The sequence below is a fragment of the Hippopotamus amphibius genome, chromosome 15, assembly GCF_030028045.1.
Source record: "Hippopotamus amphibius kiboko isolate mHipAmp2 chromosome 15, mHipAmp2.hap2, whole genome shotgun sequence".
Taxonomy (NCBI): domain Eukaryota; kingdom Metazoa; phylum Chordata; class Mammalia; order Artiodactyla; family Hippopotamidae; genus Hippopotamus; species Hippopotamus amphibius.
The window spans coordinates 68,872,851-68,887,365 of NC_080200.1; the positions used below are offsets into that span (position 1 = coordinate 68,872,851).

General features: G+C 52.0%; 1 pseudogene; it reads left to right on the plus strand.

Annotated features, from left to right (window-relative positions):
* The first annotated feature begins 1,161 nt into the window (after positions 1-1,161).
* Positions 1,162-3,114, plus strand: LOC130836448 (eukaryotic translation initiation factor 4B-like; annotated as a pseudogene).
* Positions 3,115-14,515: the final 11,401 nt, after the last annotated feature.

A 14,515-nucleotide genomic window follows, 5' to 3' on the forward strand; every position in this document is an offset into this window, starting at 1 on the left:
GAGTCTCTTGGGACCCATATAGCAGTACCTATAAAGGAAAACAGTAAATTGGACACAATTAAATGTAAAACTTAGTAAGACACACCATTAAGAGAATGAACAGGTAAAACAGAGACGGAGAGACTATATCTGGAAAGCACGTGCCTAAGACAGGACTGGTTTAGCGGAGGCACAGGGATATCATACGACTCGGTGACAAGACGACCTAACGCAGAACTATCCAAAGGGTCGCCTCACAAAAGAAGATGCACAAACGGCCAATGGGCACCGTAAAACGGGCTCGGCCTCGTCAGTCATCAGGAAAATGCAAATTAAATCCACGGCACGATATCACTGAAATGGGACATCTCACACGGGACGGCCCTTTGAATGTTAAACACACGCTCACCTACCCACCAGCACAGCCTCTCCTGGCTACTCCCCGCGAGAAAGGAGTGTGTGTTCACGTGCCCTCACGTGTGCAAATGCTCACAGCGGTTTTGCTCCTGACGCCCCGAAACCCCACAGAGAGGAAGCTTCTCTCCCACGTGTGAAGCCCCAGTCCTGACCAGGTGCTTTTAAAGCCCAAACTGCTTTTGCGTTAACAGTGTTCAGAGTATTTTACAAACTTGTCTTGCTGTTGAGTTAGGTGCAACTGCAGTCATTCATGTGACATTGAGTGGGAACAAAGAGCAAACCTTCCTAGTGAAAGGAGAAAAGCTAAAATGGAAAATCTGAGTCCTGCATCTAGGCTTTCAAATATGTCGTGTGGCCTCACCCGCATCGAAACCATCCTACAGGGTGACGCGCTTCCCTGGTGTCAAAGAGAAAGATCCAGCCGGAAAGGGTGTTTCTGGGAGAGTTCACAGGGGGCTGTTCTAGCTCTTCTGTTGCAAGGACAATTGAGGAAGACATTGATGCTATAAGGAACCTTCGATGAAGGAGTTTCCTCCTCAGAGACCTCAGGGGGATGAAACTAAGAAATGTTCAGAGGGTAGCATGAACGCTGAGGATGCCAATCAGTGGAGATGGATTTTATGTGAAGCAGCTGATGAGTGGACCAATCGCAAACCAATAAATCACAAACCAATCGCAAACCAATAAGCTCATCAGGTTTTATTGGGAACCTGAGTCTCCAATAAAAAATATTTGTGCCTTTGTGTTCTCTCTCCCTCTCTCAACATGGTAGCCTCGGCAATAAAGAAAAATAAAAAGGGGAAGAATGTCTCCCCAACAGACTTTCTGGCTGAGGACAGAGGGACCCATGGAGGAAGCACCTATGTCTCCAAACCAGTCAGCTGGGCTGAGAAACAGATGACCTAGAAGGACATGATTCAACCACCGGCATAGCAATGATGGTGACGTGTATAAGGCAGCTCCGACTGACTGTTCCATCCTGCCCACTGCTCCGCGGGCTGCTCAGGAACCCAACACTGAGGGGAGCCATCTTCCCTAATCACCACCCCACACCACTTTTCTAGGGATCCTGCCCTATGATGTGACAAAGGACTCCATTGAGGAATTCTTTAGAGGATCAAATTTCAGTGCAGTGCGTTTTCCACGTGAACCCAGCGATCTTGAGATGTTGAAAGGTTTCGGTTACGCTGAGTTTGAGGACCTGGGTTCCTTGCCCGGTGCCCTGAGCCTCCGTGAAGAGTCTCCAGGTAACAGGAGAATCCGAGCAGATATTGCTGATCAAGCACAAGTTCAAGACAGGGATGACCGTTCTTTTGGCCGAGACAGAAATCGGGATTCTGAGAAAACAGATACGGACTGGGGGGCCCGCACTACTACAGACAGCTTTGATGGCTACCCACCGAGAAGAGGTGGTGACAGCTTTGGAGCCCAGTATCGAGACCGTTGTGATTCAGACCTATATCGTGATGGGTATCAGGATGGCTACTGTGATGGCCCACGCCGGGTCGTGGATCGATGTGGGGCCGGCCGAGATCACTATGATGACCAAGGCGGCAGAGACTACGACAGCAGCTGCGATGCCCGGATGGGCAGGGGCGGAAGGGCATTTGGCAGTGGGCACCACAGGGAGGACAACTGCAGAGGAGGAGGGGACCACTACGAGGACAGATACGACGGCCGAGATGACCCGTCGTGGAGCTCCAGAGATGCTTGCTCTCGGAACAGATGTAGGCGAGATGACAGACATCCCCGCAAAGGCCCAAACTGAATCTAAAGCTTCAGAGTTCTCCTAAGGAAGATGATTCCTCCGCGAGCACCTCCCAGTCCTGTCGCACAGCCTGTGTCTTTGGAGGGGCAAAGCCTGTTGACAGCTGCTAGAGAATGAGAAGGAGAAGAGCCGCTACAGAAGAAACAGGAGAAACTGCAGCGCCAGTTGGATGAGCCAAAGCTAGAACGATGGGCCCGGAGAGACACCCAAGCTGGCGAAGTGAAGAGACCCAGGAACAGGAACAGTCGAGGCCAGGAAGCGAGTCGTCACAGACTGCGACCTCGGCCACATCTGGCAGAAATGCATGAAGGGGAGATAGGGAGGAGTCTCTAGGAAATGAAACACCCGGTAAAGAGGAAGACTGTCAGTCTCCAACTTCTAAGCTTCCCGAACCTGAACAGCCTCTAAAGGTAATGCCGGCCCCTCCACCAAAGGAGACGGCGTGGGGGAAGCAAAGTTCTACCCCTGCTGTTCACTCTCAGAGCTCAGACACGGAGCGGCCGTCCCCTGCAAGTGGCGCACAGACAGTAGTTCCAGCTCAACCGTCTGAGGAAGGACCAGCAAGGAGAGATGAAAATGGAGTAGATGGGGCGAGCGTCCCGAAAGGCCAACGTGGGAACTCCGGCCGTGGCCCAGGAGGCGGAGGAAGCAGAGACCGCTGGCAGGAGTCAGACAGGAAAGGGGGCGGAAAGGACCGAGACCCCGGATCCGCAGCTGAGCCAAAGGAAGCTGAAGGAAACCCAGCCTCCAAGTTCAGCTCTGCAAGCGGGCACGCTGCCCTCACCGCTGATGGTGAAGGTGAACTGAGGGAGAAGACTGCGCTGCGCAGACCTCTGCAGCCTGCGCTTCCGCCTAGTCTCTCTCCACCCTCGGACACGCGCGAGCACATCAAACCTCCATCCAGACAAGACAACCTAAAACTCACCGTCTCCCGGGAAACAACGTTGTAAAAGGCACACGCTTTTCCCGTTCTCAAAGCGGTGTCTTCATTTTGTTCCCTAGAGACCTCCGACCCCACGTCAACCCTCTGGTTGTGAAGTGCGCGTAACACCCAACCACACACTCCAGACTTCCCAGGACACTCACGGTGTTCTCGTCACAATTTCTCTACAGTCTCGGGATGGTTAACTATAATACTAACTGTATATTTAGCTTAAAAGCTCTCTGAAACTCCAGTATGAACAATTTCACAAGTCAAAAAACATATTGTCAAATGACGCATCGCACTTTTGAATTCAGAAGTGACAGTCACCAACTCTGGCAGATGGAAGATGGGGTCACCTTTGACACGCCTTCCATGGAGAAACGGGGTCTACGTCCCCTCCCCTTGGACCTGGGCCAGCTCTGCGACTAACAGAACACAGAGAGGAGATGTGAGCTTCCACATCCAGGTCTTCAAAAGCGTGGCAACTCACGCCTCTGGTCTCTTGGAAAACTCACTCTTGGAGCCCAAGGCGACCGTGGAAGACGTCTGACTCCCTTGCTGGAAAGGTCGTCTAGACAGACCTTTAGACAAGTGGAGGGGACCCGAGGCCCACAGGGGTCTGCCTTCCAGCCATTCCTTTCAGGGCACCTGAGAAGTGAGAGAGGAACTCACCTGAAAAGTGGACCCTCCTGCCACAGCCACCCAGCCCAGCATGGGTCAGTGAAGCCAACTCAGAAAATCTCTTCCTGCACTCCCGAACCTCCGAACCATGAGCAAATAAGTGGTTTGTTTTAAAATATGAAGTTTGGAGGTCATTTACTTCACAGGAATAGCTTCTGGGAACTGGATGTGGTCCAGGGAGCGGGGTGCCCCCACACCAAACACTTCAAACTCGTGGCTGGCAGGCCTTGCGCTGATGGCGGGTGAGGGCGTGAAGGACAGGGACGTGCCATGTGAGGGCTAGAGAGAAGGCAGCGCCTGTCACACGGCGGCAGCAAATCCAGCCGCAGTGCATCTCACGGCAGCTCAGGGAGGAGCAAGTGCACATACTGAGCTGGTGGATTTGGTGATAGATATTTCCTGGCAGAAAGTTGAAAGTATCAATGCATTTCCTAGACGCATATGACAAGATACAGACAGAGAGATGTGGGTATAAAAATGTAGATAAGTAAGAAATATTTAGTTTTCAGACAGAATTAGGGGAAACTTCAGCCAGGACCTGCTGAGTCCAAAAATCAAACTGACTCTCAACGGGAGCCTCTCTAGTCTGCAAAAGACGCTCAAAATAAGAAATGACCTCGGGGAAAACACCAAACCAGGGTGAGGACAGTTAAACAGTGGCCTTCGTGTGAAGATCTCCAGGCGGTAGTTGTAAGATGCTTTGTTGACACCTTAGAACTATTTCAAGGCATGCATCTTAAGACCTCTAAGAATCTTAAGAATCCTTTCAACTTGACTAAAAGCTGTTAAGGGTCTTACGAGCCTGGCTTTGCAGCTCCTGACATGCAGTCCTGGAAGAGCCTGTTCCAGAGAAGTCATATAAACAGAATATACTATAATCCGATACACAGGAAGCCCACACGGTTTTTAAAGAAAATATATCAGCTAAGACTGAACGAGGCAGAGACAGGACAAATGCAGGACTTTGACTCTCCCTCAATTTTCACACACATGAAGCAAGCAGAGACGTCTTCTGATCTAGAAACATCTGCCATTTCTTATGGAAAAGGAAGGTCGTCTCAGAGGACAGAACTGAGGGCAGGAGGACCCCAGCGTGTGCCCGGTTGGACATCAGGGCTGCTAAGGACCGGTGACTGTGGCAAGCCCTCGGCTGTCCCCCTTTTTGACCAGGCATGTCTACTGTATCCCACGTACGTCTCCTCATTATACACTGGGCGCGAGAGGGAGGGAAAGATCATTTGTCTTCTTGGAATTTTTAAGATCAAAAGGAACCCTTTTCATGGAATCCTGCCCAAGGATCCTTATTCATGGGTCTGATTTAGTTTAGGAGATCCTGGACTTTGAGTTTGACCCTGATGTTGTAATGAGGTTAAACTTGCCGGGATCTTGGGAGGGAAAATGAGTATATTTCACATGTAGGAGAAATGTGAACAATTCACGGCCAGAGAGAATACTGAGGCCATTTCAAGACGCACACAAAAGCATTTACTCTCCCTGCTTTGGGTTGTGGGACTTCTGTCTCCTCTCCTTAAAATGCACAAGGCTTGTGACTGCTTCGCGCGACAGAATGTGACAGACGTGGCTCCAGTTTCCAGACGCAGGCCCGCAAGGTAAGGGAGGCCTCCACTCTCTCTCTTTTGGAATACTTGCTGGGTCACTACGTCGGCACTGCCGCTACCCTGCTGGAGGCCGTGGGGTGAGGCCTTGAGACCACGTGGAGAGGGGAGGACACAGCTGCCCTTTGGGCGCCAGACAGACGAGTGAAGGAGCTGTCTTGGAAGTGGACCCCAGCCAGCACCTCAAAGACCAGGGACAAGCCACCCAGCTGAGCCCTGCCTCAGCTTCTGGCCACAAAATCTGGGGCAAAACACAACAGTGGCCTTAAGCCACTGTTACATGGTGTCTGTGGCCTTGGAAGTGGCCGAGATAGTCTCCTTATAACTCATTGACTTCATGTCTCTAAGAAACTTTGAGTGAGTTAATATTTCTTTCCTCAACCTCCAGGCAAGCAGGATGGCTACCAAGTTACCAGGGCAACCAAGAGCCATGTGGTTCATCTAGGATCAGACAGCAGCAGCCTTGCTCACCCCTCCTCTGAGCCCTGAATTTTTTTTTTTCTTTTAGCTCTTTATTGGAGTATAATTGCTTTACGCTGTTGTACCAGTTTCTGCTGTACAATAGAGTGAATCAGCTGCATTTATACATATATCCCCGTATCCCCTCCCTCCCACGACTCCCTCCTGCCCTCCCTATCCCAGCCTCTAAGTCATCACCCATCATCGAGTTGATCTCCCTGTGTGATGCAGCAGCTTCCCACTAGCTATCTATTTTACATTTGGTAGTGTATATATGTCAATGCTACTCTCTCTCTTCATCCCAGCTTCCACTTCCCCTCTTGTGTCCTCAAGTCCATTCTCTACATCTGCATCTTTATTCCTGCCCTGCCACTGGGTTCATCAGCACCATTTTTTAGATTCCATATATGTTAAGCCCTGAATTTTTATGAAACTTGGCACCTCCAGAGCCTACTTAGATTATAACTTACCTTGTAAGTGAATGTCCTTTTCCCCGATTAGACTACACCTGCGGTAGAAGGTGCAAGGAAGCCAATTTCCAGACTCAGAGCTGGTAGGTCCTTTAAGAGCAGGCATTTCTGAGCTGCCTCCGGTCAGGATTGCTTTTTCTAACATTAGTTATACTAGAAATGATAAAATATTGGCGCACAAGGCTCAGATCTTTACGGCCTTAGACCACAAATATTTAACATCTATTGAAGCTTCTATTTACTCGATCCATCTGTTTTCTGAAATCCGATCATCCGGGGTGAACCAAAACTGAAAAGTCAGTTTCTCACAAATTTTTGAAACCCCTCTACATTTTTTTCAAAGCCTTATAACAAAGAGGATCTATAAAAAGTATTATTTCAAAAGTTGAGAAAACGAATATTTGAACTTTCTTACCGGAGCTTAGAGTCTTAGATGCAAACTATCCCATGAGCCACCCGATACCCTCAGTTTCCAACCAAAGGAGCTGAAAAATACTTGCTGGTTTGCTTCCTTATGCAAAACCTGCCGCCCCAAGTCGGCACATGTTCCGTGTAATAGACCCGTGATGGGACCTGCGGGTGTTATATAAAGATACACATTTTCTCATAACACTGTTAAATCACACCCAGGCCCACAGGAGAGGCACAGAGTCTAAAATTGGTTTTTTAAGGCTTTTCATGCTAGTGGAAAACTATGTGTAAATTCTGACCCTTTCTGAAAATTGGTCATTCTCCTCAGTAAATTATCATTTAATAAATCAGAAAAGCATTCCATATAAAAGATGGATTTATTTGTTGAATAACACAAACATTTTGGAATAAAGCCATACGATTTCTACTATGGCTTATGCTATAAATATAGAACCCATGACTTTAAAATTATTTAGAAAATAATATGGCAGATGTCTAATTTCTTTGACTTTTAGCTGCAAGACTGGAAAATTTGAAAAATATCTCCAGCCTTAGTTCATTTGAACTGCCCAAGTTCTAAAATCCCAGTTGATTAGAGCTTTATTCTTAGTAAACAACAATTCTGAGAAATTGAAAGATATATTTTCTGTGTGGTTCATGTATTCATTTCATTGTACAACACAACCCAGGAGATTTGAGGCATTTAAAAGAAATTTTCCTGTTTTCTCTCCCTGGCAATTGATTCTCACAATACAGGGTCCGCCGTCTGCACTGCTGACGGCCCCGGCTGGCGCGCGGGGTGCCGGCCGAGCCCCCACTCCCGGCTTCTCGGGGTCCCTTCTGGGCTCCGCGGCCAAGCGGCCAGCCCCTCGGGCGGCGGCCACAGTCCTTCGGGAGGGCGAGTCCGAGGCGATGACGGGACCCGCGTCTCGGAAGCACCGCTCCTCTCCCTCCCCGTGAGCCCCAGCCTCCCCCACCTCCGGCCCCGCTGCTCCGCCTTCCACCCTCGAGGCCTCTGATGGGCCAAGGCTGGTGCTGGGCTCCTGGTGGGTTGACCAGGGGCCCTGGTTTTCCTGTGGCGACCACGGCTCCCAGGTCGGTGGTGGGACCCCCCACCCTGCGCCTCCAGCGTCTGTGCTCAGCACTGCAGGCTGGTAGAGGGCGGGGCCGACCGGAAGACCCCTGCACCTCCCTGGCAGGGCCTGGGGGCCAGGGAGGACAGAGCACAGACACAGTCAAAAACAAACCAGAGACAGCTACCTGCTGTGCACGGAAAGCATGGCGTGTGGTGTGGACGGGAGAAGGACTGAGCCGAGGCGGTGGCCGGTGCGCGGGGGCAGCGGGTGGGGGGAGGGTCTCGGGTCTGGACCAAGGGACGGGCATCCCGTGAGGAGCCGTGGACGGCCTGAAGGCAGGCGCCGGCCTGCGTGCAGCAGACGGGCAGCGGCCACACGCAGTCCCACGGGTGGCACACGGGCGAGCGAAGGTGAGGTTGGGCCTCCAGGGAAGGGCCGGCTGAGGGTCCCCAGCTGGGACGCAGCAGGATGTGAGGGACATTTTTCGGGGTCACGGATGTGATGTGAGTTCCATTTCCAGGGTCACCCTGACGGCAGTCGGGCAGGAGGCAGACCAGAGTGGACGTGGGGAGGGCAGGACTCAAGGCAAGAAGTGACCGACGGGCCCTGGAAAGGGACGGAGACCGGGCAGGTCCCCTTGGAGCCCGGTTGACGGACTTGCTGTGGTTTGACTGGGGGCGGGTGTGAGGGGAGGGGGATTGATGGGAGACCCCGGGGACCTCTTAGCAAGAGAAGGAGATGGAGCAGGAGGTGAAAGAGCCACTGACCCCAGGCCCGGGCTCTGGGCCTGGTGCTGGGCCGGTCACCACGGGCCCCTCTGCCCACGCCATGCTCGGCAGGACCAGGGGCCGCTGTGGGCCCGCAGGCCACCCCATGGCTGCCCTGTCCCCACCCACTGCGCTCCCCACGGGGCTGCCGGCGTCCAGCGGGCTTTCCTGGCGGGAGGCAGGGGAGCTGCTGCTGGGCCCTCGTCCAGGACGGCGCGGTATCCACCCCTCATTGTCACCCCCCCGCCCCCATCCTGCAGCTCGAACCAGCTGCATGGCCTCTGCAGCCCCTCCTGCCCGAGGCCTCAGGACGGAGGTCCAGGAACGGCGGAGCCCCTCGGCTAGCGCATCCGCGGACGGGCAGCCTCCCTGATGCTCACCCAGCCCGGAACTCAGGGGGATCCCAGGACAGGCGGACCCCGAGGCTGCACCCCTCTGTTTCCAAAAATGGCAACGCTTGCGGCTCACCTGAAGGAGAGGGGCTGACTTTGTGGAAAGTACCAGCACCCGACAGCGAGGCCCACTCCCTTCTGACACCAGAGGGTACCCGCTGAGGGGCTCCACACACACTGTGTAGCTGCACTACTGAAGCCCCTCGAAACACAGACGCGCAGGCCGGGCAGCCCGTCCTGGAGCCCTGCAGGGGCATCGCATCCCACAGGGAAGCTCCCTCTAAGGCAGAAAGAAACAGAGCTGAGGCCCCGCGACTCGGCCCAAGCGCACTCGTCGTGGAGAACGGGCCGTGCTGCACAGGCTCGACGGGCAGAGGCGGCACAGCGGCTGAGTCTGGGATGCTTATTGCCAGACCCATTTCTTTCCTCCTTGTTCTGCTTCTAACGTGACCACAAGAGTCTGTAGATTCCCGTATGGGGACATTATTTGGTGAATGGGTTTAACCAACGACTCGGTCCTGGGGTTACTTTCCTCCGCTCGAGAACCCGAAGCCACAAGGCCTCATCTTCAGTTGTTTGTCTTTCTCAGCGGAAAAGTGAAAACTGGCGTTTAGTGAGAAGGACGTCCTCTGTCTGCTCACAACTCAAGGTCACCGTAGCTGCAGCCTCCTGGGACTCGAAAATCATCTCCCAGTCACATTTTTAAAAATATAACGATGGTATTACCACTGAATGCACTAGATAATGATAAAGATTCTTTAAACAATCTCCAAATCAAGTCATAATTTTTCTGATTCTTCTGTACTTTTCAATCACAAATTTCAAAACAGCCGATTAACCACAAACCCAGATGTGAGGCTCTGGCATTGTTTTTATACAGATGAGGACATGCAAATTTTGGCCCGTGCTCACCCGGTGACCTTCTGCACACTTTACTCTTTCTTCCAGGTGTGTTGTGATTCTACAGGTGAGTAAACCACAGCCATCGACATTTGACTAGACTTGACCTTTCCTACCCAGACATCCCTCTGGATAGAAGGTCTGTGACTCAGTGAAAAAGCAAAAGTACATGAATACTGGAAATTAAACCTCTTTTTGTATTCACTGAGTTTCTGTTTGAGGGAAATTAATGCTAATTAAAAATATTGCAAGAGGCTTTGCAGCTTCTGCAGAAGAAACCCTGGACTCGTTGGCTGGACGGTGCGGCTTACACCCACTGTTGACTCCGTGAGCTGGTTAGACATGGTCCTCAGAAACCACGAACTGCACGCCCAACATGCAGTGCTTCTCCTTCCAAACCTGTAAGTTACACCGTAAAACCCTCAAGCAGAGCAGGGCCTCTCCAAGCCAGGTCTGCACTGAGCGTGCCCTGGCACCCTGGTGTCCCCAGCAGCAGGCCAAGCACAAGACCTCAGAAGGAAGAGGCCGCGAGGCTGAGAGGAGGGAGAGCTAGTCCTAGTCCAGCGTAAAGGGCTCTCAGGGCGCGGTGCTGACTCCCAGGCAGACCACCGGCGCCTCCTTTCTGCTCCCTGAACAACCTGGGAGTGAAGTTCCAGGCACCTACATGGATGCCTTTGGTCTGAAGCATCGCAGGTCCAGGTCCATGTGCAGACGTGGTCCAGCTGGGAATCCCGGACGTCTGCAGAGAGAGGATGGGCCCTGCGTTCAGCCACCCACCCCCCACTAGCGCCCACAGCAGCCGCCCCCTGACGAGGGCAGAGGAGGCGGAGATACCCCGAAAGAACACCAAACCGCATCTTCACAGATAGCATCCTTGATCATAAAGTCTTGAAAAGAAAGGGCAGAGGGAAGGAGGAGTGTTTCAACTTTCAGATCTTGTAAGCTGTAATTAAACTCCAAATGTGATCAAGTTCAGAGAGAAACTACATCCACGACATTCTTCATTAATAGAAGGCCTCTGAGGGCCAGCTGCAAGCTACAAGAGCAGACCAGCAGCAAACATCCTGGTGTTTTCTGTTTGTAGGAGCATAAAGTCACAGAAACATGTTAAAACGAAAATGATAAGTAAGACATCAAGTTCAGAACAGCTGTTCAGTACAAATGAATTGTGTTCAAATACTTTGTCTCTAAAGATGGAGAAGCTGGAACATGCGTTATGACACCGGTGGCCTCTGGGAGCCAAGACTGTTATAGCACCATCACTACCACTATTACCCGCTTCTCTGGTGCACGTCTGCCTTCACGTATCATTTGCAAAGATATAAAGGTCACTAAGTACTTTTTGGACAAATAGCCGAATATCACTTTCATGCTAGAAACTGATGCAAACCTGCTCTTTTTATCATTGGCACTTTGGAAAGTGTAGGTGCTGGGACTTTTTATGAAAATTCCAAGAAACCTGCAGCCCGGCCCGTCTGCAGTGTCAGGGGCCGTCCCCCACAGCTCCGCTACCACCATCGCTTCCTCGGCGACCCAGGTCCTGCGACGCCCCCGCGGGACCCTCCCTTCAGCCAGGCAGAGTCAGCTCCAGCCCAACCCGAGGGGGTTCCCCAGAGACGGGCCCCAGCTCCCCGTGTCACCCGTCACCCTCCCTGTCCTCAGGGGTCCCAGGTGCAAGGCAGCTGCACCAGGCTTGTTAAAACAAGACCCAGTCCAAGACCCCGCAGCAGGATGGAGCCTGAGCCGGACTCCAAACGCGACGGGGCACGTGGGGATCCGCAGGGACGGGACGGCCGGCCGCTGAGAACAGCCAGCTGGGTCTCCGGGGAGACGAGCCTGAGCTGATGTCGGGGTGGAGCGAGCAGCCACAGAGCAGCACTCGGCAGCTGGGGTGGGGTGCCGTGGTCCAGGCGGCATCTCTGGCACCTGGGGGCCGCGCCAGCCCAGATTCCGCCCAGGTCACGTTCCCCTGCGAGGAGGACGGGGCTGCGCCGGGCGCCTTTCAGGCACGGCCCACCTGGAGGGTCCCCCCGGGCGTGCGAGGGAAGCACGTCAGAGGGTGAAGCGAGGCTCTGGTCTCTCCCGTGTTCAAGGTCGCACACGGAATCCTGGCCTGAACGCTAACGTCCGCACGGAGGAGCAGAACCGGTCACGGTCACATCAGGCAAAGCGGCTGTCCTCACACGTCTGATTCATTGACTGATATTATTAATGAATTTACCCAATCCGTCAGTCAGAACGTATCGATGGCACGCCTGCCCCGCACCAGGCACCTCGCGGGGCCGTGGGCAGAGGGTCAGTGGGGTGGACAGGGTCCTGCCCCGTGGGGCCAGGTCTGCGGGGGGATGCCACGGAGTCCCTAGAACAGCCAGCTCTCCCGGTTCTCAGGACGAGGATGAAGCCACCTGATACCTGGGGAGAGAGAGGCGGGAGTAAAGACAGGCAGGGCAGCTCTTCTGTCCCAGCGCACGTGTGGCCCGAGGGTCTCCCCGCGCCAGCGGACAGCCGGCACGGGAAGCTCCGGGGCCGGGTGTACAGAAGTCCTCACCTCCGCTCCAGGCCTAAGGAAACCTTTAACTCACTTGCGTTCACTCTGATGAAGGTCTCGTTTCTGCCGCATCTCTGCCTGGGCCACGAGGAGAGGCCGAGAGGAAGGGGAGGCGGGCGCGTCTTCCGGGGCCCAGGCAGCCAGCCCGGAGCCAGACCCGAGCGCAGAGGGCACAGGACAAGCAACGGACGCTGCCCCCGGAGTGCCTGTGCCGCCGAGTGGAAGGAGATGCACGATCTGACGCCTGCACGGTCAGGCCGCCTCCAAGCCACGAGCCCAATTCCCATCGGCTCCAGAGAGAAAGTCTGGAAGTGCAGCGGCTGGAAACCGGAGGCCACAGTAATTGCCTGAGGTCTGCTGAGATTCTGCTAACTGCTTCCAGAAGGGGAAGGGGGCCCCTGAGCAGCGGCGGCGAGCCCCCCCAGAGGGCTCCGGCCTGGCACCCGCTCAGGTGGAAGGAACGCGCATCTCATCAGCGCAACCTCGGGATCCAGGTGCGCGGATGCAAGACCACCCGGCCGGGTTCCTGAATGGAAGCTTCTCCAACTGCCTTTATTCTTCCATTTTCTTAAGAAAAATGCTCTTTCTTTGGATACGACTTTGGGTTTTTCTTAAAAAAAAAAAAAAGTCTGTTTAAAACTAAATATATTTTCCACCTGATTCTCATTTCATTTCCCAGTCATCGATCATTCATTCTTACCTACACTGACCCACCAAACTCCCATAAAAGAAACACTCAAAAATGCTCGGAGAGTGGGGCTTTCCTGGTGGTGCAGTGGTTAAGAATCTGGGGACATGGGTTCAATCCCTAGTCCAGGGGAATCCCACATGCCTTGGAGCAACTAAGCCCGTGCACCACAACAACTGAGCCTGCACTCTAGAGCCTGTGAGCCACAACTACTGAGCCCACATGCTGCAACTACTGAAGCCTTCACACCTAGAGCCCATGCTCCACAAGAGAAGCCACTGCAATGAGGAGCCCACACACTGCAATGAAGAGTAGCCCCCACTCGCGGCAACTAGAGAAAGCCCACGCACAGCAACGAAGACCCAATGCAGCCAAAAGTAAATAAATTAAATAAATAAATAAATAATAAATCTTAAAAAAAAAAAAAATGCTAGGAGACAAGTAGAGAGGCTCCAAAGTCCCTCCTGTGAGGGTTTATCTTCTCTTTATAAATTTCAAGGTTTCCTAAGGTGATTACATACATAATCTCCTTGAGCCCTACTAGGACACAGGAGCCAAGGAAAACGCAGGTGTGAATATTCATCCAGCATAAGTTGCAATGGACAAACACTGGAAACAAACCACATTCCCATCTAGTAGCAAATTTATAGACAAAATGTAACACATCCACAGGGTAGAGTCCAACCAGCAATAAAAAGGAACACACTCCTGATTCGAGTTCCACATAGATGAACCTGAGAAAATGCTAAAGAAAAATAAAACATTATGCTGCAAAAAGCCAGGTCCGTGAGAGCACATATTGAATTATTCCATTTATGTAAAATTTCTAGGAAAGGAAAAACTACACAGATAGGAAAACATGGAGGCAGTGGGGTGAGAGGGGGATGGAGGTGCTGTCACACTGTTTGATGTGTTTGGACATTTGAAACATTCATTATCAGGCATTTGACAGATGGAAGAGAGTCTGGAAAACTAACGCTAGTTTCCTAGAAAATTAAGCAGTGGAAACAATTAGGCAAATATTAACTCCAGAAAAAATGCAAAGTTACACAACAACAACAAAAAATAATCACAGTGCATCACTTGGCCCTTCGGTAAATAAAAATGATTTAAGCCAAAACTAGTAATAAAAATATGTTGAAAAGACAAGGGAAGTCATGTTAGAAAAGATACAGGTTAGGGCACGAGAGGGTTAAACTGCAAATACCAGGAAGAAGTCAATAGATATGGTCTAAAATGAGAAACCAATACACAGTAGGATAACAATATTATTTATAAATATAGAGAACAATAGTTGTAGAAATAGGTAACAGAAAGAGAGATGCTTCTGGGGAGAAAAACCAGAAGATGATGAGGCTGGGACCTGGAACAGGATTGTGCTTCCTTATAAAATTTGCAGTATTGTTTGATTTTTAAAC